Genomic DNA, 26,773 nt, shown 5'->3' with positions numbered 1-26,773 from the left:
CAAAGGATACTCTGCAAGGAAAACCAGTCCAGATCCGCTCGGACAATGCAACGGCAGTAGCGTACCTCAACCATCAGGGAGGAACTCGCAGCCAAAAAGCAATGAAGGAGGTAACTCACATACTAAAGTGGGCAGAACTCCATCTTCCAGCATTGTCCGCAGTGTTCGTTCCAGGAGTCCTAAACTGAGTAGCGGACTTTCTCAGTCGACACACCATTCAAGCAAGCGAATGGGCTCTACACCCGGAAGTATTTCAGACTCTTGGAGACAAGTGAGGTTTGCCAGAGATAGATCTCATGGCATCCCATCTGAACAACAAAGTGCCAGCATACGGGTCGAGAACAAAGGATCACGGAGCGATCTTTGTGGACGCCTTGACAAGGAAATGGGACTTTCATGTGGCATATCTGTTTCCTCTGATCATCCTGCTACCCAGGGTGGGGAGGAAAATTATACAAGCAAAGGGTGCTGTGATTCTAATAGCTCCGACTTGGCCCAGAAGGCATTGGTACATAGATCTGCAGAGGATGTCGATGGATGCGCCAATTCTGCTCCCTCAGCGTCCAGATCTACTGATGCAGGGTCCTTGTTATCACAGGCATCTGGATCGACTGTCATTGACGGCGTGGCTCTTGAAACCTCTATCCTGAAGTCAAGAGGATTCTCACAACAGGTAATTCAAACTATGCTCAGAGCAAAGAAACCCTCCTCAGCTCGCATTTATCATCGAATATGGCAGGCCTATATTCATTGGTGCAGTGAAAGAAATATAGACCCAAAATCTTTCCAAGTTTCCAAGGTCTTAGATTTCCTTCAAACAGTAATGGATAAGGGTTTGAAGGTGGCTTCCTTGAGAGTGCAAATATCAGCATTAACTGTATGGTTCCAAAAGAAAATTGCCAATTTACTGGATGTGCGTACTTTATTCCAGGGAATGCTGCACATTCAACCGCCTTTTGTTCCTCCTACAGTGCCTTGGGACTTAAGTTTAGTTCTCAAAGCTCTTCAAGTTGCTCCGTTTGAACCACTTAATAAAGTGGATCTTAAATGGTTGACAGCTAAAGTTCTCTTTCTACTGACTATGGCATCAGCTAGAAGAGTATCAAAAGGAAGAGCGACCGGGCACTGGTGTGTGATAAATTGCAACAAATTATGAAGAACCAAAAGTGGACAATTATAATTGCTGGAAAGAAAATTGAAGCCTTTCAATTGTAGTCCCTATTGGTGGTGCGCCCAGAGCTATAAAGTACAAGTACTGACAAGGGGAGAGAGAGAAAGCTCTTGTGTGGGCGCACTCTTATGAAAAGAAGAACATTTCTTCAGTTATGAAAGGAAAATTAAAATGTATGTTTATTGATCAAAATTAAAAAGTTACCCCTCTGCGATCCAAAGAAAGGTGTAAAAATAAGAGAGATGTGAGAAAATATTTAAAATGTTCTGGTCTGTTAATCACACGAGAAGGATTAGAAAGGCTGCAGACACCTGATAGTCTGACACCCGTTTCTCCTGACCAGTACAGATATTCTGTATTAATGAGACCAACCAAGGAGGTCAGTATTGTGTCTTAGAAAACCACTTAGATTGGGTTAATACTAAGCAATTTGTTATTCACCCGTTAATCCATATTGCACAAATTGGAGATGTCTATAATGGCATGACCTGAACACTGGTGAAAGTGAAGAAAAAGTTAGAAAGAAAAGAACAAATCGTGGTGATACTGCTGTTGGGGTCCACCCTTCAAAGGAAGGGGAATAGTCCCTTCTCTACAACACCGGGTATTCCCAGGGAGTCTCCTCTCAAGGTACTAAGCCGGCCTGATGCTGTTTGGCTTCCAAGATCGGACGAGATCGGGCATTAGCAGCGTGGTATGATAGTAGAGAGGCTATCTACCGATGAGAGTGCACCTATATAGGAATGGTAAAATAGGGAGGTTAGAAAGATGAAGCCATATAATGTGTGGATCTGCTTTCCACGTTACTCTTTACTATCATACCACGCTGCTAATGCCCGATCTCGTCCGATCTTGGAAGCCTAACAGCGTCGGGCCGGGTTAGTACCTTGAGAGGAGACTCCCTGGGAATACCCGGTGTTGTAGAGTAGGGACTATTCCCCTTCCTTTGAAGGGTGGACACCAACAGCAGTATCACCACTATTTGTTCTTTTCTTTCTAACTTTTTCTTCACTTTCACCAGCGTTCAGGTCATGCCATTATAGACATCTCCAATTTGTGCAATATGGATTAACGGGTGAATAACAAATTGCTTAGTATTAACCCAATCTAAGTGGTTTTCTAAGACACAATACTGACCTCCTTGGTTGGTCTCATTAATACAGAATATCTGTACTGGTCAGGAGAAACGGGTGTCAGACTATCAGGTGTCTGCAGCCTTTCTAATCCTTCTCGTGTGATTAACAGACCAGAACATTTTAAATATTTTCTCACATCTCTCTTATTTTTACACCTTTCTTTGGATCGCAGAGGGGTAACTTTTTAATTTTGATCAATAAACATACATTTTAATTTTCCTTTCATAACTGAAGACATTTTCTTCTTTTCATAAGAGTGCGCCCACACAAGAGCTTTCTCTCTCTCCCCTTGTCAGTATCAGCTAGAAGAGTGTCAGATTTAGGAGCGCTGTCATGTAAATCTCCTTTTCTGATTTTTTTATCCAGATAAAGCAGTTCTCAGAACTAGGTCTGGGTATCTTCCTAAGGTGGTATCTATATTCCACCTTAATGAAGAAATTGTAGTCCCTGCTTTTCAGGTATTAGGACTTTCTGCGGGAGAAGCGTCTCTACGGATTTCACATGAGAGGATGGCCTGCTACTAAACAGACGCTAGCAAGATGGCTTCGAATGACGATTTCAGAAGCATATTCTCGAGCTGATCTCCCTGTTCTGGCTAATGTCTCTGCTCACTCTACACGTAAGGTAGGTCCTTCATGGGCAGCACCACATGGTGCTTCAGCAGAACAGATATGTAAGGCAGCCACATGGTCTTCCATTAACACATTCATTAGACATTATGCCTTGGATACTTTTGCCTCTCATGACGCTGAATTCAGGCGTAAGATTCTCCTGTCCAATCAGGAGCGGCCCCACCACTAAAAATTGCTTTGGGAAATCCCATTGTTATCCTGTGGATAACCTGTGGACCCTGCCGGAGAAATATACGTTATGGTAAGAACTTACCATTGATAACGGTATTTCTCCTATGTCCACAGGTTCCACAGGGATCCCACCCTGACGCACCTGATTTGAGGATCCTTCTACTCACTAACCTCTTCCTTCTTGTACGGAAGGGTGTGCATATGTGTTCTTCTTGCCTGAATAGGGCTCTACATGATGCTCCTGCCTAATTGCTTTGGAATCCAACTGATTTGCCTGAGCCAGTGGGCGGATATATATGGACGGGCCCGTTGCATCCTTGGAGGACTGAAAGCTTGTGATCGTTTGGTGCCAATCCGCTATCGCTCCATCATATCCCATTGTTATCCTGTGGAACCTGTGGACATAGGAGAAATACCATTATCAACGGTAAGTTCTTACCATAACGTATATATATCCCAGGACTACAGACTGGAGATTCAGGAGCTCACACCTCACAGATTCTTCAAATCAGGCTTACCAGTTTCACAAGAAGCAAGTATAACCTTCAAAAACTGGTACAGACTCAGGTCATTGTTCCAGTTCCACCTCATCTGCAAAACAAGGGATATTTTTCCAACTTGTTTGTAGTACCAAAACTGGACGGTTTGGTAAGACTGATTTTGAACCTCAAGTCATTGAATCCATACTTACGAGTGTTCAAATTCAAGATGGAGTCTCTGAGAGCGGTGATCTCAGGTCTGGAGGAGGGGGAATTCCTAGTGTCTCTGGATATCAAGGATGCGTACCTTCACATTCCGATCTGGCCGCCTCATCAGGCTTATCTACGGTTTGCACTGCAGGACTGCCACTACCAGTTCCAGGCCCTGCCATTTGATCTCTCCACGGCACCGAGTGTGTTCACCAAGGTGATGGCAGAGATGATGTTTCTATTCCACAAACAAGGAGTGAACATAATTCCATACCTGGACGATGTTCTGATATAGGCACCGTCCAGGGAGTGGTTATTGGACAGCATTGGCCTCTCAACCAGACTACTGCTGGATCACGGGTGGATTCTGAACTTACCAAAATCTTACCTGGAAAAGATGCAGAGGCTTCCTTTCCTGGGAATGATACTGGACACAGTCTCAGGGAGTGTTACTTCCCTTGGAGAAGGCTATGGTAATCCAGTTGATGGTTCGTCCTGAAGCCAACCCGGATCTTGGTGCATCTGTGCATTCGCCTTCTGGGGAAAATGGTGGCCTCTTATGAGGCACTCCAGTACGGAAGGTTTCATGCAAGGCTCTTCCAGCTGGATCTGTTGGACAAATGGTACGGATCGCATCTTCACATGCACCAGAGGATTTGGCTGTCACCAAGAGCCAGAATATCCCTTCTGTGGTGGCTACAGACTTCTCACCACGTCGAGGGTCGGAGGTTCGGGATTCAGAATTGGATTCTGCTAACCACAGATGCAAGCCTCAGAGGTTGGGGAGCAGTCACCCAGGGGGTGCAGTTTCAAGGAAGATGGACAAGTCGGGAAGTCGTCCTTCCAATAAACATCTTGGAGCTCAGGGCAATCTACAACGCCCTTCTGCAGGCCTCTTCTCTACTTCGGAATCAGGCCATTCAAGTCCTATCGGACAATGTAACGGCGGTAACGTACATAAACCGACAGGGCGGAACAAAAAGCAGAGCCGCAATGTCAGAGGTGTCAAGAATTCTCCTCTGGACGGAAAAATATGCCGTGGCATTGTTGGCAGTCTTCAATCCGGGAGTAGACAACTGGGAAGCAGACTTCCTCAGCAGACACAACCTGCACCCGGGGAGTGGGGCCTCCACCCGGAGGTGTTCTGGTGGTTGACACGTCAGTGGGGATATCCACAGATCGACATGATGGCCTCTCGACTCAACAAGAAGCTCAAGCGGTATTGTTCTAGGTCGAGAGACCCACAAGCGGTGGCGATAGACGCTCTGACAACTCCGTGGGTGTACCAGCTGGTGTACGTGTTTCCTCCACTTCCTCTGATCCCAAGAATTCTAAAGAGGATAAAAAGGGAAAAGGTTCAAGCAATCCTCATTGCTCTGGACTGGCCTAGAAGTACCTGGTACGTGGATCTTCTTGGGATGATGATCGAAGATCCGTGGCCTCTACTAGGGAAGCCAATCCCGGGCCATGTTTTCAATCCCGGGTATCGGGAATGAAAAATGGTCAATCCCGGGATTCCCGGGATACCCGGGATTGGCTTTGGACTGTGTTCGGCCATCGCCCCGCCCCTCCCCACCCACCCTGCAGACATAAAAAACCCTACAAACCTACACAGCGAGGTAGCGGGTGAGGAGGATCCGGCGGGTGAGTGCTGGGGAGCCGGCGGTTGAGAGCTTGGGAGCCGGCGGGTGAGTGCAGGGGAGCCGGGAGGAGGCGGCGGGTGAATGCAGGGGGAGCCGGGACAAGGCGGCGGGTAAAGTCCGCCGTACTTTCCATCTCTGCGGCTGCTGACAGCGCAGCGTGACCTCACAGGCACAGGTCACGCTGCGCAGGGGGAGACAGGAGGAGGGAGCCGGGCAGCATCTGAGCATCCTGAGGACGCTCAATGCTGATCCCTCAATCCCCGGGATTGGAGCTTCCAATCCCGGGATTGAATCCCGTCCGTTTTTGGGCCTAAATCCCGGGATCCCGCCGATCTCGATCCCGGGATTGGCCTCCCTAGCCTCTACCTCTTCGTGAGGACCTTCTGCAACAGGGCCTATTTGTCTATCAAGACTTACCACAGCTACGTTTAATGGCATGGAAGTTGAATGGCTGATTCTAGCCAGGAGAGGGATTCCTGACAAGGTCATCCTGACTATGATCCAAGCCAGGAAGGGGGTAACATCTAAACATTAGAAAATAGTGATCACAATATGGAAATAGCGATCACAATATGATCACATTGGATATCAGCTTCCAAAACAACAATATAAGGGTATAACTAAAACTTTTAACTTTAGGAAAGGTAATTTCATGTTGCTGAAACAAGCAATGAGGGACATCAATTGGGAAATACTGCTGAAATGTGGGATGTTTTTACAACTACGCTCAATAAGTACACTCATTTGTATATTCCCAAAGTCAACAAAAACAGGAGTAAGAAATTCAAACCAATGTGGCTTAATAAAAGGGTCAAGGAACAAATGGATAAAAAAAGGCGTGCTTTCAAAGCATTTAAGTCTGACGGAACGGTGGAATCATTCCAGTTCTACAAGGAATGTAACAAAAAAATGCAAAAAAGAAATCAGAGCAGCTAAAATAGAAAACGAAAAACAAAATCGCAAAGGAGAGTATAACAAACCCCAAAAAGTTCTTTAAGTACATAAATGGTAAAAGGTTAAAAAGGGAGAATATTGGATGTCTTTAAAGGCGAGTTGGATGTCTTGATTAATTATGATAGGGAAAAAGTGGGTTTATTTAATAAATTCTTTTCATCAGTATTCACGAATGAGGACAGGTTGACGAGAGTAGAGCATAACATAAGCTACGATAGCGACCAGATGTTAGGTACTTGGTTAAATGAGGAAGTAGTCTGGGAGAGACTAAGTAAAATTAAGATAAATAAATCTCCTGGGCCGGATGGACTCCATCCCAGAGTTCTTATGGAACTTAATGTAAAGATATCGAGATCCCTATATTTGATTTTCAGAGAGTCAATTAGATCAGGAACGATACCAAAGCACTGGCGTATAGCAGAGGTAGTCCCAATATTTCAATATATAGTAAAAAAATTACTTTATACTTTAAAAAGGTATTAAAACTCACCCCGGTAACTATAGACCGGTAAGTTTGACATCTATAGTGGGGAAATTACTAGAAGGTATATTAAGGGACAGCATACTTGAGTACTTGGATTCCTCCAAGGTTATTACTAGGAATCAGCATAGTTTTGTGAAGGACAGATTCTGTCAAACTAACTTAATAAGCTTCTACGAGAAAGTGAGCGATAATATTGATCAGGGTCATGCAGTGGATGTGATATTTTTGGACTTCGCTAAGGCCTTTGACACAGTTCCGCATAAGAGGCTAATTCTCAAATTAAGGGAGCTTGGGGTAGGAGACACTATTTGTACTTGGATGAATAATTGGCTGTTCAATAGGGACTGGAAAGCACAGTGTCAATTTTCGCAGATGATACTAAGCTATGTAGAGTAATTAATTCATACAAGGATGTTGAGTCTCTACAGAATGACTTATCTAGACTTGAGGTCTGGGCGGATAAATGGAGAATGAGGTTCAGTACAGACAAATGTAAAGTTATGCACTTTGGGACTAAGAACAATCAGGCAGGCTATAAACTAAATGGCGAAAATGTAGGGATAACAGTAGTTGAAAAAGATTTGGGAGTGCTCATCAACAATAAACTTGGTTGCAGTACGCAATGTCATAATGCAGCAACAAAAGCAAGTAAGGTGTTAGAATGCATTAAACGGCGAATGGAGACAAGGGATGAGAGTGTAATCCTGCCACTGTATAAATCATTAGTGCGGCCACACCTGGAATATTGTGTACAGTTCTGGGCACCTCACTATAAAAAAGATATCTTGGAACTCGAAAAGGTTCAGAGGCGAGCCACCAAACTGGTTAAGGGGTTAGAGGCACTAGATTTTGAGGAAAGACTTAAAAGGTTAGATTTGTTTACACTGGAAAAGAGGCAGCTGAGAGGAGACATTATTAATATTTTTAAATACATTAAGGGACAATACAAGGATTTATCAAACGATTTGTTTATCAAAAAAACACTACATAGGACACCCCCTGAGGTTAGAAGAAAAAAAATTCCATACATAACGGAGAAAAGGGTTCTTTACAGTAAGAACAGCAAAGATTTGGAATTTCAATCAAGAAGTTTAAAAATGGATTAGATAAATTCCTAGTTGTAAAAATATCCAAGGATACAGCATTTAATTAAGATTAAAAAAAAAAAATTATTATACAGGTTGAACTCAATGGACACTTGTCTTTTTTCAACCTCAACAACTATGTAACTATGTAACTATTACCACCGTATATGGAAGAAGTAGGTCTCTTGGTGTGAGGGCAGACAATATTCTGTGGTGGAATTTCAGCTGGGATGTCTCCTGCTTTTTCTGCAGTTGGGAGTGGATGTGGGCCTACGCCTAGGCTCAATTAAAGTCCAGATTTCAGCCTTGTCTATTTACTTTCAGAAACAATTGGGTCCTCTCCCTGAGGTCTAGATGTTCTTGAAAGGTGTTCTGCACACCCAGCCTCTCTTTGTGCCTCCCATGGCACCTTGGGATTTCAATTTAGTGCTGCAGTTCCTCCAATCGGATTGGTTTGAACAGGAGGTTGACGCAAAGTACCTAACGTGGAAAACCCGTCACACTGTTGGCCTTGGCTTCAGCAAGACGTGTGTCGGAGCTAGGGGCGTTGTCTCACAAGAGCCCCTACTTAATTTTCCATGAGGACAGAGCTGAACTCAGAACTCGTCAGCAATTCCTTCTTAAGGTGGTGTCCGCGTTTCACATCAACCAACCTATTGTGGTTCCGGCTGTTACGGACACCTCTACTACTTCAAAGTCTTTGGATGTTGTGAGGGCTTTGAAGGTGTACGTAAAGAGGACAGCTCATCACAGGAAATCTGACTCGCTGTTCGTTCTCTATGATCCCAATAAAATTGGGTGTCCTCCTTCAAAGCAGTCTATTGCACACTGGATCAGGCTCACTATCCATCATGTTTATTCCACGGTAGGATTGCCAGTTCCAAAATCTGTACAGGCCCACTCTACTAGGTCGGTGGGTTCTTCTTGGTTGGCTGCCCAGTGTGTCTCAGCTTTACAGCTCTGCCGAGCAGCTACTTGGTCAGGTTCGAACACGTTTGCTACGTTCTACAAGTTCGATACTTTGGCCTCTGAGGACCTTCAGTTTGGTCAATCAGTTCTGTAGGAACCTCAGCACTCTCCCAACCGGTTTGGGAGCTTTGGTACTTCCCCATGGTACTAAATGGATTCCCAGTATCCCCTAGGACGTAAGAGAAAATAGGATCTTAATTACCTACCGGTAAATCCTTTTCTCGTAGTGCATAGGGGATACTGGGCACCTGCCCGGTGCTTTGTTCTTCCTGCACAGTTACTTGGTTAAGTATTCTGGTTGGTTCAGCTGTTGCTGTTCCTGCTTTCAAGTTTGATTAGCATGGCTTTCCTCTTGTTTTGTGTGTGCTGGTTCGTAATGTCACCACTTTCCTTATCTATCCTTCTCTCAAAGAATGTCCATCTCCTCAGGCACAGTTTCCTAGACTGAGTCTGGTAGGAAGGGCATAGAGGGAGGAGCCAGCGCACACTATCAAATTCTTAAAGTGCCCAAGGCTCCTAGTGGACCCGTCTATACACCCATGGTACTAAATGGATTCCCAGTATTCCCTACGGACTACGAAAAAAGGATTTACTGGTAGGTAAATAAAATCCTATATTTTTTTTTTTATAATATATGACTGTTTAGTCTGTAGCCTTCATGCACATGGCCAACTCTTCATACTTTCTGGGGCAGAGCTTCACAGACTGGCTGGGAGGTAAGGGAAGGGAACATGCAGCACCACCAGTATGGTCTGTCGCTCTGTCAGGAGAATGAGGTGCTCATTCAGATATACTCAGTGTCAGTGTTTCTGCAGTCAAGTGATTTTTTGCTACTGCGCATGTGTGAAAAAGTCCTGAAAACCCTTATTGCGCACATGTGAAGTGTCTGATGGTGTTCACAACTGCATACAGCATCTCTAACACTTGAAAAGGGGTTTGCGATCCCTAGGCATTTCAGGATGGAGACTGGGAGGTGACCTAAAGTGGACACAAAAACGGACCATTTCATGGCCATGGCATAGGCATGTCTGAGAACGCTGCTACCTTCCCAATAGTATATCCACTGCTTCAGAGACCATGTTTAGTTGGATTTGAGGAGAGTAGCTAGAGTAGACCCTAGGCTACCGCAAATGTCAATGCTTCAACCAATGTGGCATCAATGTTGGAGTGTTTATAATCCCCATCACAATTACACAGACCATGGAGGGCAGTGCTCATACACTCCATTGCACAGAGGAGCACAAATGGGAAGTCTGAGATTAGCATTTGCATATTTCCATAACCGCTATTGAGAGAACGGCTGCAATCACTGCTGCATTACCAACCATCTCTGAATAAGTCCTAGGGTCCAGAAGTGAAAGTATGTGGGTGGAGGCTTACAACATCCACGGCCACTGCAAGCATAAGGTACAACAATTTGTGGTGTTACAGTAGGTGCCTCAGTGTTACCCCCACCGGGCCCTAAGCTGCTTCTTGAAGTGGCCTAATGGTAACGCCGGGCCTGGGTGTCACACCTGTTAGAGATAAACCTCCTTCTATCAAGTCCCTTCAATTGTCTGTCTTATACCGTTTGTTTACCAATCGATTGGGAATCCCAGGAAGCAGACAACACACGCAGTTATGTCCACAAAATGAGATGAGGCTCGTTTATTCAGCATGACATTATAGAGCAGAAAGTTACTTTCATGAAAAACTGATATACGTCACAAAGTATAACAAAATGCATCTCTTCCCAGAAACCCCCTCTAGCTAACCCCCTCCTTTGTGTCCTCCACAAGAAGTCTAAACACAGAGAAGATGTCTAATAACATATTTTCAAGACTATAGCTACGACCTTGCTTCCCACAGAACATACTGTGAAATGTCAGCATTTATTATGATTTCTTAGCAAAGCATAATTCTTATTCACTACATCATAGCTGCTACTTAACAAAATTGCTGATAGCTGCTTAAGCTCAATACATCTTTCTGAGTCCCTCCTTTCATAATAATATGACATTACAGTTGAGCTACAAGGCATTACACAAACTCTACCTACAAGAGTCTAGGCAAACAGTCTAGCTATAATGGTGCTAAAGGTTATATTCCCGTAGGATCGTGCTTGTCACTCTATCCCACGGAAGGTAATGTCAAAGTCGAAAATTGTAGTACACACAGCACGTACAAAGTACACACACGTGCCAGCTGCGCGTGCACTTGTTCCGCCGTGCGTGCACATATCCGCAATTTGCGTATGGTCGCTCCCGCGATCCTGCGCGTGGTATGGGTATTTACGGCGGAGTTTGTGAGCACATGGAGGGTTATCAAAACATTACATATTTAATCCAAATAGTGCACATTGTACACATAGTCCCCCTGCACCACATCAGCAAGTATCAACAGTTTAAATGATTCCAGGACTAAGGGATTCACCTTTGCATGATAGGAAGGGACAGACTAAGGTTATAAGGTGGTGTCTGGTATCCAGCTGTAGGGTATTTTAAGGGTAACATTTCGGTGTTGGTTAGAGGAGGATCGCATGTTCCTGCGTATAGTTATGTGCAGAAATAGAATATAGATATAAACTGTATTTACTGTATAATATGTATGCGGCGGGAATCCAGAGGAGACCACCCACAAGAGCAGTTGAGAAAGACATCGCCCACCTTTTCAAATCAACCTATGACCTCTCCTGTAATGTAAAGATGCATCCCTGTCTCCAATGGACAAAGGGATTACAGTATCCATTGTATTGTTATTGGAAGTAGTTTATAAAAAGCCTGTTGCTGCCTGGCCGGTCAGAAGACTCTTAACGCTATCTACCTGAGTAGCGGAGGACTGGACCAGGAAGCGCATGCGAATATTCTCACGTATGTAAATTGACTGTAGCCATTTACTCTGTTGTATTGTAGTGTATAAATTGTATTGTTAACCCCCTTCCAGATATATACTCTGTGGTGTCGGAACCCAGTTTTAACTACAAATCGGTGTTGTGTCCGCTTTTCCCTGCTAAGGTTTTAAAGTGTAATAACTAGGGCCCTCATTCCGAGTTGTTCGCTCGCAAGGCGAATGTAGCAGAGTTACACACGCTAAGCCGCCGCCTACTGGGAGTGAATCTTAGCTTCTTAAAATTGCGACCGACGTACGCGCAATATTGCGATTACAAACGAGTTAGCAGTTTCAGAGTAGCTCCAGACTTACTCTGCCTGTGCGATCATTTCAGTGCTTGTCGTTCCTGGTTGACGTCACAAACACACCCAGCGTTCGCCCAGGCACTCCCACCGTTTCCCCGGCCACTCCTGCGTTTTTTCCGGAAACGGTAGCGTTTTCAGCCACACGCCCCTGAAACGCCGTGTATCCGCCCAGTAACACCCATTTCCTGTCAATCACATTACGATCGCCGGAGCGAAGAAAAAGCCGTGAGTAAAAATACTTTCTTCATAGTAAAGTTACTTGGCGCAGTCGCAGTGCGAACATTGCGCATGCGTACTAAGCGGATTTTCACTGCGATGCGATGAAAAATACCGAGCGAACAACTCGGAATGAGGGCCTAGGTGTGTACACGCTGCGGGTACTTTGTACCATCAGTGCTGCATAAGGTTTAAAGTATATTACATTGCCTAACTGTATAAGGTTTAAGGTGTAACATCATTGCATTACATTGCCTAACTGTATAAGGTTTAAGGTGTAACAACATTGCATTACATTGCTGCATAAGGGTTAAGGTGTAATATCATTGCATTGCATTACTAACGAGGTTTAAAGTATATCATATTGAGTGTGTGCGCGCTGTGTGTACTTTGTCCCCCCAGCGCGGCGTTTGTACGCTAAGTCCGTATAAGGTACGGGACTTTGTACGCAAATAGCGTACAAAGTACGTAGAGTGCATATTAAGTTGGGGGCATCGTCCGGTTTTTCCTCATACCCGCAGCCTAGCAGGTTAAAGCAGACTTTATCTATCAGCAAAGGGCGGACAGGTATCCCACGTAAGCCTTCTCCTGGTTGGTGGATACACTGGAAACCCTATCTTATTGCTGATTAGATGGTGTCTGCTCTGCATGGTTTGTAGGGATGCTGGTGGGACCCATAAAGTAAATACGCAAAGCTATTTTAAAAGTCTGTGAATTTCTGTTTGGCGCCAAATGCGCACACAACACAAGCATACACCTGTACTTTGTATACCTGCCCACATTGTTGCCGTAAGTACTGATTACTAGATTAATTTAGACCTGTACGGAGAAATTTGTTGCTATTTAGTTAAAAAGATAGAATAAATATTAAGGAAGTAAACGTAAAACGCAAACAGTCTGGCCTAGTTAAAAAGGTTTATACAGAAAGACAACTGTGTTGTGTGAAGTGAGCGATTATAGGTAATATTGCTTACATTTATAGAAGTGTGGGATTTGTACTATTGCGGACGTACGGTTTTTGTACACGTGTCTCGGACAAAGTACGGGACTGCGTACGCAACGTAAAGACATACGCACGGTCGCGTGTTTACGCAACGTGCGTAAGGGTACGACCGCTAAGTACAAATTACACAATAGCATTGTTTAGTTTAGGGGCGGAACAGTAACCACGCTACAATAGCACAAATTGCTCGGTTTCCAAAATTTAGTTTAAATAAAACCTTTTTTTACTGTATCACCTCTGGTACTAAGGCTGTTTATCTGAATGAAAGTTAATTTTCTGTACAGAAAAACCAAAGTATATTTGAGTGAACGAACGTGAGTGAGCAAACATAATAAAGGTTTTGTGGACCCATGGAATTCGGGATCCCGTAGAAGTGGTACACCGAGTGAGTGGAGACTCGGTGGCGTGAGGCAGCTGACTCATGTTAATATAGATTGAAGTACAAAGGAGCAAGGTAGCAGAGTACCGCAGACCAGAAGGTCAGCGAGGTTTAGAGTACCGCAGCCCAAGAGGTCAGCGAGGTTTAGAGTAGCGCAGCCCAGGGGGTTAGCGAGGTTTACCCATATAGGCTTGTTTTTGATACGCTCTGGCTGAGGTTTCGCAGCCTGAAAAATCGATTCTATTGGTCGTACGGCGGATAAGTAACAATTACCTATACGCTGTGCGATTGGACCGCGCGTTCGTGGGTGCAATAGTTAGCGCAACGTGATACTCTTTTACGAGCTTTGCATAAAATCGCGAGATCATTAGCGCTGAATATAGCATACGCAAGCGTGATTTGTGTATAATAAAGGTTTAGGGAGTTTTCGCTGGTCTCTCTCAGGAAATCTCCAACGACCAATATTTACTGGAAAGGGTAAGTTATTCCCAGAAACTTCCAGTAAATAGAGGTTACATAGGGGCCCTAGGTTGGGTACATTGCCTGCGCTATCAACAGTGTATGGTAGTACTGGCCAATGGTGGCGTGAGTGGGTGAAAGCACTCTGAGAACTTTCACCGTTGCCTTATATTGAGTATTTTGGTTATTTTTGTGGGATTAGCCAAAAGGACAATACCTGCAAAATATGGGGGCCAGTTGCTCAAGTAAGGGACGTTCAACCAGGGTTCAGGTTGACATTCCGCGGCCCAGGGGGTCGGCGAGGTACATAATGTGTGAGAAGCATGGACCACACACAGAAGTTTTTTGCAATGAATGGGAACATATGACTGTGGAAGATAGGGAACCATTCCCTAAGGTAGGCAGTTTTGAACCAGAGGTATTGCAGAATTTAAGGATTAGGATATGTCTGATAAAATCCCGAAAGCAAAGGGTCAGACACACAAACTGTTTAAATTTATGGCAGCAAGAGGGCGATATGCAAAGAGAACCAGCTCACGCAGCCGGTTCCAAACCTAGCAGGAAAATGATGGCAACCGCACCACCACCACCGTATATTGTAGGGGAGAAAGTGGCTACAGACAATGGCATATTGGTATCTGATAAAAGTATAGTTGATAAATGTACTAATGCTAACCCGTGCAAGTTGTATCCCATTTTAAAGTTTCCTCAGGACTGTGAGCAAGAAGATGCATTGTCCTTGGTCCCGGACCGAATTGAGGACAATTATGTCTGAATTTCCCGTTCCCAGAAAGGATCCAGTCGCATGCCAGAGGTTTATTAAAGAATTAGGTAACGCCACCGAACCCACAAACAAAGATTGGCAAACAGTGCTACGAGTATGTTTACCTTCCAATATTGACCCCGCGAAATTCATTACTGATTGTAAATTAGACGCAGAAGTACCTCTCACTGATGAGTACACTCAGGAGAATGAACGACAGATCAATCTGCAATTAGGAGTATATTTCCCTACTGTTGTCAAATGGAATAAAATCTTTTCCATAAGACAAAAAGAAGGTAAAACGGCATCTGAATATTTCCACCGAGCACTGCAGGAAATGGCTAGATACACTGGGGATCGAGGACATTAAGCAAAATGTACATCACAGGGAGGTAGCTGTGTCAGTATTAATGGACGGGTTAAAAGAGACATTAAGAACAAGGGTACAAACCACTCTACCTAACTGGAGAGGTATCTCGGTGGCTGCATTAAGAGAGTCCGCTATCGAGCACGATCGGAACGTCATTAAGCACAGGGAGTCACAGGGGGATAAGCTGATGACAGTAAGTATAAATGCCCTTACAAGCAAACCGCATCAGCCAAAACCCCAGACCCCTGATGGTAAGTCACGCTTAGTAGTATGCTATAACTGTCGGAAGGAAGGACATTTTGCACGGAACTGTAGTTATAAAGGCACACATAAGGTATATCGACCCCCTAGACCAGGATATGAACCATATTATAATACACATGATAGGGATCAGGGATCACATAGGAGAAGTTATGAGCCGCATGCAGGGGAAACAAGGAGGTACCCACCTAGGAGGGACTGGCAGACCTCTGAAAATTCTCAGCTACCCCCCTCACATATTGTAGCCGCCAGCGTGCTGCGGGAGGGTCACAATATACAATAGGGGTTGGGCCACACCTGTAGTCTGCAGCCAGTGAAGTTGATTGCTAGCCTTGGTAGTGAACCTGAGGTCACAGTTGATGTAGCTGGTAGATCACTACCTTTTCTTGTAGATACAGGGGCGGCCAGGTCAGTGTTAAATTCAATGGTAGGTATGAAAACCACGGGTAAAACAATTTCAGCAATGGGAGTAACAGGAGTAGTACAACACTACCCTTTGAGTAGACCTGCGGAGATTACGATAGGGCCTTTGCAGACCAAGCATTCCTTTTTGTTAGCTGCATCGGCTCCGACTAATCTACTTGGGAGAGATCTATTGTGTAAAATGGGGTGTGTCATATATTGTACTCCTGAGGGTGTCTTCTTGGATATACCCGAGAATCACATTCAGGAAGTGCAGGATATGTTAGACAGCCCACAAAGGCTAATGTCACACTCTGCTGGTATAGACAGGTGTCCATCCAAGGTAGAGGAAATGATCTCACAAATACCGAGATCCCTCTGGACCAAAGATGAACACTGGATTGATGGCGAATGTAGCTCCCGTAGTAGTGCAAATAAAAGATGGTAGGATAGCTCCAAAAATCCCTCAGTATCCTCTGAAGCCAGAGAAGGAATTAGGAGTGTACCCAGTCATAGAGCGCTTGCTACAACAGGGCATCCTAGTTAGGACGTCCAGCACTGCCAATAGTCCCATCTTCCCTGTGAAAAAGAATGGGGGGAGGGGTTACAGGCTAGTGCAGGATCTAAGAGGGATAAACAAGATAGTTGAGAGCCAATTCCCTGTAGTGCCAAATCCAGCTGTCATCCTCATGCAAATTCCCCCTACTGCAAAATTTTTCACTGTCATTGACCTCTGTTCTGCTTTCTTTTCTGTCCCTCTGCACCCTGACAGCCAATACCTGTTTGCATTCACATACAGGGGAGTACAGTACACAGCGGGTCAGTATTAATACAGTATGTAGATGACTTACTGCTGTGTTCTGATTCACTCGAATCGTCCTTGAAAGACACGAGACAGCGTCTGTTTCACCTTTCTAATACGGGACACAAGGTTTCAAAGGATAAGTTGCAGTTGTGCCAGACCAGGGTACAATATTTGGGACATTGCTTGACGCAAGGACTTAGACACCTCACCGCTGATAGAATACAGGCGACTCGCGACATGACTCTGCAACAAACCCAGCAGCAGATCCGCACTTTTCTTGGAATGAGTGGGTACTGCCGAAACTGGATCCCAGGGTTCTCCATACTGGCTTTACCTTTGCAAGAGATGGTCTTTTCGAACAAACCAGATCGAATCTCACACACAGATGAGTCCGAACTGGCATTTGAGAGACTCAAACAGTGCCTGTCACAGGCACCTGCATTAGGCATGCCAGACTATGGGAAACCCTTTGAATTGTACGGTACGGAAAGTGCTGGGTGTGCGGCAGGTGTCCTAACCCAGAGACATGGTGATGCCAGCAGGCTGGTAGCTTACTACAGTGCACAGTTGGACACCGTAGCGCGGTCTCTTCCCACATGCTTGCGAAGTGTTGCAGCGATAGCTTTGCTAGTGAGTAAAAGCGAAGACGTAGTGTTAGGACACAACCTGACAGTCCATACGCCTCATGCAGTGTCAGCCTTACTGAACTCCGCCCAAACCAGACATGTCTCATCGGCAAGGTTTACAAGGTGGGAATTAGCACTAATGGCCCCTGTAAACATCACCATAAAGAGATGCAGCGCACTAAATCCTGCAACTTATCTGCCGGGTGTGCCTGGACAGGCACAAAGGGTGGAGGATGAGAATAATGGTGAAGGAGGATTTAGTGCAGATACTGACATGCATGATTGTATGGAATATCTGAACCAGACTTTCACTGCAAGACCCGACATTAGTGACATCCCACTGGAAGGCGTAGATTTTACCTTTTACACTGACGGTAGTTGCCACAGACAGACGGACTCGGGAGACCTGTGTACTGGATACGCAGTCGTAGATGACAGAGGTATCATAGAAGCTGAACCCCTGGACTCACCGCATTCAGCACAAGTTGCTGAGCTGGTCGCCCTAACGAGAGCATGTGAATTGGCCAAGGGTAAGTCAGCCAATATATATACAGATTCTAGGTATGCCTTTGGAGTAGTGCATGATTTCGGGGCCCTATGGCGCCTCAGAAATTTCATGATGGCAGCTGGCACACCTGTAGCGCATGCATCCCACATAAAAAGGCTTCTAACAGTGATACAAGTACCAGACAGAGTGGCTGTTATCAAGTGCAAAGCACACACAACCAAGATCCAATCTCACTTGGTAACAGCCGGGCAGACGAAGCTGCTAAATCAGCAGCCAGCACCCCCATACAAACAGATATCACATCACTGATGATATTCAACACCATCAACACACAAAAATTAAGTGAAATGCAAAATTTGTGTTCTCCACAGGAAAAGGCAGTCTGGAGGTCAAAGGGATATGGCCAGGAGTCCTCAGGACTCTGGACAGATGGACAGGGTAAGCCAGTAGCCCCCAGAGCATATCTTCCAAGCTTAGCTGAGGCGGCACACGGTCTGACTCATCTGGGTAAAGAGGGTATGTGTAAGCTGGTGAGAGCCTACTGGTGTGCGCCAGGATTCTCTTCTCATGCGGGTAAGAGAGCAATGACATGTCTTATTTGCTTGAGGAAGAATATTGGAAAGTCAATACCAACAGAACCATCCCATATCCTGCCGACAGACGGCCCTTTTCAGGTAATACAGATTGATTTCATACAGTTACCACCCTGTAGGAATTTAAAATATGTGTTAGTCTGTATTGATGTGTTTTCCAATTGGGTAGAAGCGTTCCCTGCTGCCGCAAATACTGCTACGTTCACTGCAAAGAAAATTGTGTGTAGATATGGTATCCCCAGGATAATTGAAAGCGATAGGGGTACCCATTTTACAGGTGAAGTCTTTCAGGTTATGTGCAAACTGATGGGAATTAATAGCAAGATGCATACTCCGTACCGCCCACAGGCGAGTGCGAAGGTGGAGAGAGTAAACAGCACTATTAAGAATAAGCTGAGCAAAGTGATGGCTGAAACTGGATTGTTGTGGCCAGAAGCTTTGCCACTAGTATTGTACAGCATCAGAACCACTCCCAGGTACCCCCTTAACCTATCACCCTTTGAGATTCTTTTTGGTCGACAGCCCCATGTAATGATAGACCCCCAGGATGATTTGAAATGCAATAACGAAGTGACTGTAAAATATTTTGTTAAGATGAGCCAGCAGCTGAGGAATCAAAACAAAAATCTAAAGCTGGTGATTCCTGACCTACCGAACAGTAATTGTCATGACATTGAACCTGGGGATTATGTAATGATTCAAAATTTTCTACGCTCAGGTTGCCTTATTGACAGGTGGGAAGGACCGTACCAAGTCTTATTAACCAGCACGACAGCAATAAAGGTTGCCGAAAGAGAGACTTGGGTCCACTCATCCCACTGTAAGAAGGTCGCTGACCCAGAGAGAGCCCGTGACAAGGAGCAGAGTGTAGAGAACATCGTATCACTGGAGTGTCTGTTCCGGGAAGGCTGAGAGGCAGTGCTGTTGAGACGGCACCTGAGCGCGGAGAACAACAAGACCAGAGGCGGTTGTCGCACCAGTTTTCTTTTTCCCTTTTTATTATTTTCTCCATCTCCCACTACCCTCCTTCTCTACCTCCTTTCCTCCCCCTTCATTTTCCCTTTCTCTCCCCTGTCAAAGTCGAAAAATATCCTGATACATATGCCTTGTACTAACCCCTCATGCACATGCCCGCTGCACGTGCACACGCTCTGCCGTGCGTGCACATATCCGCAATTTGCATAAGATCGCTCCGGCGATCACGCGCGGTGTATGCGCATTTACGGTAAAGTTTGTAAGCGTCTAGCGTGCGACTCGATCATAACATATTTAACCCACGTAGTGTGTTTTATAGTGAATATTCCCCTTAACAATGTCAGAAAGTATGTTTAGTTTAAACGGTTCTTGGACGGAGGAATTCCTCTTTGCATGATAGGAAGGGTCAGATAAAGGTTGAATGGTGGTGTCTAGTATCCAGCTGTAGAGTATTTTTATAGTAACATTTCGGTGTTGGTTAGGAAGAGAATGCTCGCTCCTGCGCATAGTTATGTACAAAAGTAGTTTATAGATATTTACTGTATTTGCTGTTCATTACCCATGCGGCGGGAATCCTGAGGATACCTCCCACCTGAGCAGTTGGAGAAAGGCACAGCCCACCTGTTCGAACCCACCTATGACCTTTTGTTATAATGCAGAGACACATTCCTGTGTCCAATGAACCATGAGATTATAGGGACCATTGTATTGTTACTGTATGTTGTGTATATAAAGACAACCATTGCCTGTCCAGTCACTCACTCTCTCTGCAAGGTTTTCACATTGAAGGCTGAGGGCTGGATCCAGGACGCGCTTGCGAATCATCCCCACGTGTGTAAGTTCTCTGTAGCCATTTTGTTATCCTCTGTGTTTGCCATTTGTTCTCATTGTGTACTCATTCTGTTTGCTTGTGTTTACGATCGTTCGCTATTGTTCATATTATTCCTTGTTATTCTGTTTAGATTTTGATGTTAGTTTTGTAGTGTATAAGCTGTACTGTTTTTCCCCTTTTTACTCTAAAAGAATTATCCAAGAGGGTGTTAGAGCCTAAGTGGTTTTTAAATCCAAACCAGGTCTTGTGTTTTCACTAGTTACTGTAAAGGGTTTTCTGAGCGTCTCAATCGCTCAAACAGCTTTGCTTATTATCAAGGTTAATAAGCATTACATCGTTATAGTATTTCATTGCCAAGGTTTAAAGTGTAAGCATACCCTTACGGTGTGTTGTTACTAAGGGTTACTGTGTAACATTCCGTGAGCGTGCGTGTCGCTCGTGCGTCGCGCCCACGGCCTAGCGTCTGCTACGCTAAGTACGTACCCTTACGGTACTCAGTGCGCCAATAGCGTACTTAGTCTATAATAGAATATAGCTTAATGTTTATAGGTAATAACTGACTTTATCACCCCTTAACAAGATGGACTTACCCCAAGAGACTGCATTCCGGGTTTTCCTGTTGTTGACCAGAACAGTCTGTTTCGGTGAAAGTCCCAGAGAGGTCGAGAAAGGATCTGGAATGGGTTCTGATGGCGAGGACGGATTTGTAGAATTCCAAGAGCAACACATCACTCGAGCAAAGGCGAGTATCAGAAAACGATCTGGTAGTCAGGGAGCTCGGAGGCACTGTGAAGGGTTATTGGCTGAGGAAAATTGCATTTGTAAGAATTGTGAGAACATAGTTGAGGATGGGTGCATCCAGAGATGTCAGTCCAGCCTTAATATCAACATGGACCGTCATCCATTGAGTGATTACCACTCACTAGTGGGTAAGGTCTTAAACCAGACAGAATGCTGGGTGTGCTCACAAGTACCTCAAGGTCATAGCAAGTCAGGATTAGTACCGTACCCTTTAGCAATAGATGAGGTACTCGAATTACGGGGTGGGAGACCGGTGGACAAGAAATTTAATATTTCTAGGCCCCCTAGTTTGAAGCTCCACCAGTATCATGTAGATAGATCCTTACTATGCTTCAACATTTCCAATTACCGAAAACCAGGAAATTGGGAGGTGACATGGAATAACCAGACCATGGCCTTTTCGCATAGGGCTGATAGGATACCCATAGACTCTGAACTTGTACGCCAAATAGCCAACAGTGGAAGGTATTTTTCGGTATAGGTATACTCGAGGAAGCAAGACCATGTGGGTTGGAGAAGTCTCACCAGGGTACTGTGCGCATATCATCCAGCCTGATACTTGTACTGAGCAGATGGGAGAACTAGGGATTGGGTTTTTCACTTGGAAAGTTTGTAATATGGTAATGTCATATTCTGTCCCATATGTTCTACCCGATGATGCATATTTCATATGTGGGAGAAAGGCGTATAAGTGGCTTGCCCCAAACTCAGAGAGATTGTGTTACGTTGGAAGAGTGTTGCCAGAGGTCATGACCATAACCCATGATAAGATGAAAGACGTTCACCGCAGTGCTCAGGCTCCTTATACTCATACTCACTATGAACACATCGTTAAGAGACACCTCATAGATAGGACAGAGCACGTAGCCTCTGATTTGATCCACGAATCCACCGGGATTCAATTCCTACTCGCGTTAGACATCACCCGTACTGCCAGAGGAATTATAAATTATAGGTATATCCATGCGCTAGCGAACCTGATAGATAATATCACTGAGATGTATGACGACACCTTCAGGTACACGGTTAGGGAGTTGCAAGCTTACAAGACAGAACTGATCCAGCATAGGATGGTCCTCAATTATATCACAGCCGTGACGGGTGGGTATTGTGTCACTTTGGCAACTCAATATGGTGTGAAGTGCTGCACGTATATTACAAACAGCACTGATGACCCAACCGAGATCATCGATCAAAAGATGGATGATATATTACAGTTAAAGTGGGAGTTCCGGAGGAGACACAATCTTACCCTGGCCGCTGTGGGTAATGAGCTGACCGGCTGGGTCTCATGGTTGAACCCACGAAATTGGTTCTCAGGATTAGGGGAGTGGGCTCAAAATGTTATTATGAGTGTAGGAAAGTTTCTCCTGGGAGTCGTCATAATTATCGGCTTGATATTTAGGTGTGTTCGAATTCTAACGCGGCGCAAGCACGGCACAAATTTGATGAGTTTAAGGAGCGGGTGCATTGTTACAGCAGCAGATTTAATTTACGACCCATCCATAGAGACAATGTTATGATAAGGATTGCAAATTAATTCCATGGCCTGTTTCTTTCACCCGTTTTTCCTTTGTCTCCCCATTTGCCCAGGTACACTGATCCGGAAAAGACATCGACTACACCCAAGAATGATTATGAAAATGTTATGTGAATGTATTTTAGATATGTGTCTTATCTTCATCTCTACAACTTTCAGTTAGTGACACACATAGTCGACAGGTGATATCCACATATATTAGCACTCACATATGTTCCCCCTCCATGAATCATCAACTAAATGTGCACCCCATTTGTTGGAACATACAAATGGGGTGCACATTTAGAGCTCGGTAGTGTTTGTTGGCCCACTTACAGACCCTTAATACGGGATAAGAAGGATTTAATGTATACTTCGCAATACCTCGAAGCTTATCTAGAACATATAAGGCACGATGATACATGCCCCTCAGACATGGATTCATACATACATGCTTTTACTATTCCACTAGGTCATACATTTCCCGCCTACACCTCCCCTCCTACCATCCAATCATCTGTAGATATTGTATTGTATATTTTTCTGTTTAGTGTTTAGATAGTGGCAGTTATTGTTGACTGCCAAAGGGTGGACTATCAAAGTCGAAAAATATTGTAGTACACACAGCACGTACAAAGTACACACACATGCCCGCTGCGCGTGCACATATCCGCAATTTGCGTATGGTCGCTCCCGCGATCCTGCGTGTGGTATGGGTATTTACGGCTGAGTTTGTGAGCGCATGGAGGGTTATCAAAACATTACATATTTAATCCAAATAGTGCACATTGTACACATAGCCCCCCTGCACCACATCAGCAAGTATCAACAGTTTAAATGATTCCAGGACTAAGGGATTCACCTTTGCATGATAGGAAGGGACAGACTAAGGTTATAAGGTGGTGTCTGGTATCCAGCTGTAGGGTATTTTAAGGGTAACATTCCGGTGTTGGTTAGAGGAGGATCGCATGTTCCTGCGTATAGTTATGTGCAGAAATAGAATATAGATATAAACTGTATTTACTGTATATTATGTATGCGGCGGGAATCCAGAGGAGACCACCCACAAGAGCAGTTGAGAAAGACATCGCCCACCTTTTCAAATCAACCTATGACCTCTCCTGTAATGTAAAGATGCATCCCTGTGTCCAATGGACAAAGGGATTACAGTATCCATTGTATTGTTATTGGAAGTAGTGTATAAAAAGCCTGTTGCTGCCTGGCCAGTCAGAAGACTCTTAACGCTATCTACCTGATTAGCGGAGGACTGGACTAGGAAGCGCATGCGAATATTCTCACGTATGTACATTGACTGTAGCCATTTACTCTGTTGTATTGTAGTGTATAAATTGTATTGTTAACCCCCTTCCAGATATATACTCTGTGGTGTCGGAACCCAGTTTTAACTACAAATCGGTGTTGTGTCCTCTTTTCCCTGCTAAGGTTTTAAAGTGTACTAACTAGGTGTGTACGCGCTGCGGGTACTTTGTACCGTCAGTGCTGCATAAGGTTTAAAGTATATTACATTGCCTAACTGTATAAGGTTTAAGGTGTAACATCATTGCATTACATTGCCTAACTGTATAAGGTTTAAGGTGTAACATCATTGCATTACATTGCTGCATAAGGGTTAAGGTGTAATATCATTGCATTGCATTACTAACGAGGTTTAAAGTATATCATATTGAGTGTGTGCGCACTGTGTGTACTTTGTACCCCCAGCGCGGCGTTTGTACGCTAAGTCCGTATAAGGTACGGGACTTTGTACGCAAATAGCGTACAAAGTACGTAGAGTGCATATTAAGTCTAGCGGCCGCAGCGGCTCCATGGTAACGGTGTGTTTAAAGGTATAGCTTTATGGTTTAAAATAATATCGACTTTATCAGTAAAGAACCGTTCACATCACATCCATTAAGGTAGAATGCTCACGCCTCCTTCTTGCCAAGCTCTTCTGTAGTTTCTTAAACTTGGAGGTTTCACATCTTTGAGTTTACGGACTTCTTTCAAGCTGAAAGGAAAAGGAAACAAAATAGCATCTTAAAACACAGATATATGCAAATTGCTAAGCCAACAATTTTTAATAAAAAAAAAATCACTATTTCAACAATCTACTCTTTGATCCCGCTAAACCAATTAGCTGGGTTTAAGCAGGACATTTCTCTGAACCACTTCTTGCGCACTGTCTGTTTCATTAGTAATAAATATACAACACATTCTTGGAGTTCTCTTTATAAGCATTTTAAAAAATGTCACACTTTATAAATTTAAAACCCCTATATGCTTATATGTAGTGGGGACAGATGTCCATTCCCCTCCTTTTCCAGATGTGGGCCCATGTGAGCCCAGCATTTCTTAACAAACTGGTATCTTTTAAATCCTAGAGATTTCATGATCTTTACTTTAATTTGCTCAACACAAGATCTAGTGACTTTGATACCACACATCTTCATACTAAACACTGGTATGTAACTTTGGATTGGCGGACATGCCAGTCCCTACCCTCTCCTATGAAGGATATAGAGTATATTATGACTACAATGAGTACTGAAGTTTATAATATAATGACCCATAGTGGCCTATCTAATTTAGGCCCAATTAGCCCCTGCATGTTTGTGTATTTCCTTGTTCAAACTTAACTTGAGCAAATTTGCAGTGGAACCCAAGTATCTCTTTCCTTAATTGACACAGAAGTGGGCGTGGTCAGCAACACTCTAAATGAACCATCAAATCTGGGCTCAAGTGACTCTCTCACGTGTCTTTCCAGATACACCCGATCTCCTGAATCTGGGAGAGAGGCAAAAATAGAAAATACAGACAGAGCCGGCCATAGGCATAGGCAAACTAGGCAATTGCCTAGGGCATTTGATATGCCTAGGGGCATCAGCACCTTCTGCTGATTAAAATGATATGCAACATGCCTATATTCTGTGTGTAGCATTTCATATGCAGATACAGCCACAGTCTCACACAGTATATAGGCATGATGCATATCATTTTAATCAGCAGAAGCTGCTTGTGCATCCTAGCCACATAGCAATGCAAATAAGATGCATTTTCATCAAAAAAAGATGCCAGATGTTAGCATTGAGGCAAGATTTATGAGGACACATCTGTATCCAAGCAGAGGCAGAGGTCACAGTGTTAGAGGCAGTGTGAGTGCTGTGTGTGTGTGTGTGTGTGTGTGTGTGTGTGTGTGTGTGTGTGTGTGTGTTTGTGTGTTGGTTGTGCAGTAATGTTCAGAATATGTGTAAGGAGCATTATGTGTGTCATGTAAAAATGCATTAATAATGTGCAACATGTGTAAGGGGCATTATATGTGTCATTATGTGTAAAAGGGCATTAATAATGTGCGGCATATGTGTAACAGGGTACTACTGTATGTGTGTCATTATGTGTATAGGGGCACTAATAATGTGCAGAAAATGTGTAGGGGGCACAATGTGTGTCATTATGTGTATAAGGGCATTAATAATGTGCGGCATATGTGTAGGGGACATTATGTGGAAAAGGGCATTAATAAAGGTTGTCATAATGTGTAAGGCGCATTATGTTTATAAGGACATTAATAATGTGTGTCATATGTGTAAGGGGCATTACATGTGGAATCATGTGTATAAATGCATTACTAATGTGTGGCATTATGTGCATAAGGTGCTCTACTATGTGGCATTGCATATAGAAAGGGCACTACTGTGTTGTCTAATGTGAATAAAGAGCAATAGGGTGTGGTGTAATTTGAATATGGAGCAATTCAGTGTGGTGTAATGTAAATAAGGGGCTCTACTGTGAGGAGTACTGTTTATAAGGTAAAGTGATACTACTGTGGGATGTAATGTGAGTTATGGACACTATCGCATGATCAAATGTGAATAAAGTTGCAGTACTGTGTGGCGTAATTTGAAATGGGGGTACTAGTGTGTGGCCATGCCCCTTCCCAGCAAAAACACACCCCTTTTTGGGCTGTGCGCCTAATGTGTGAACTGTTCCTATTTAAAATATAGGGGATACAAACACCAAAATAAGGACTGCTATGGGTGAGGGGTGATGGTGCTGGGAAAGAGGTGCAAGGTCAGAGCCGGAACCAGCGGTGGTGCTGGGGGCACCAGCCAAAATCTTGCCTAGGGCATCATATTGGTTAGGGCCGGCTCTGAATA

General features: G+C 44.2%; 2 pseudogenes; one reads left to right on the top strand and one right to left on the bottom strand.

Moving 5' to 3' along the window:
* Nucleotides 1–1,760: 1,760 nt before the first annotated feature.
* LOC134964543 (5S ribosomal RNA) lies at nt 1,761–1,879 on the bottom strand (annotated as a pseudogene).
* Nucleotides 1,880–1,979: 100 nt separating this feature from the next.
* On the top strand, nt 1,980–2,098 carry LOC134963052 (5S ribosomal RNA; annotated as a pseudogene).
* The last annotated feature ends 24,675 nt before the right edge of the window (nt 2,099–26,773 follow it).

The sequence above is a fragment of the Pseudophryne corroboree genome, chromosome 9, assembly GCF_028390025.1.
Source record: "Pseudophryne corroboree isolate aPseCor3 chromosome 9, aPseCor3.hap2, whole genome shotgun sequence".
NCBI lineage: Eukaryota > Metazoa > Chordata > Amphibia > Anura > Myobatrachidae > Pseudophryne > Pseudophryne corroboree.
Note: the sequence above shows the minus strand (reverse complement) of the source record. Positions and strands in the feature narration are given on the sequence as shown.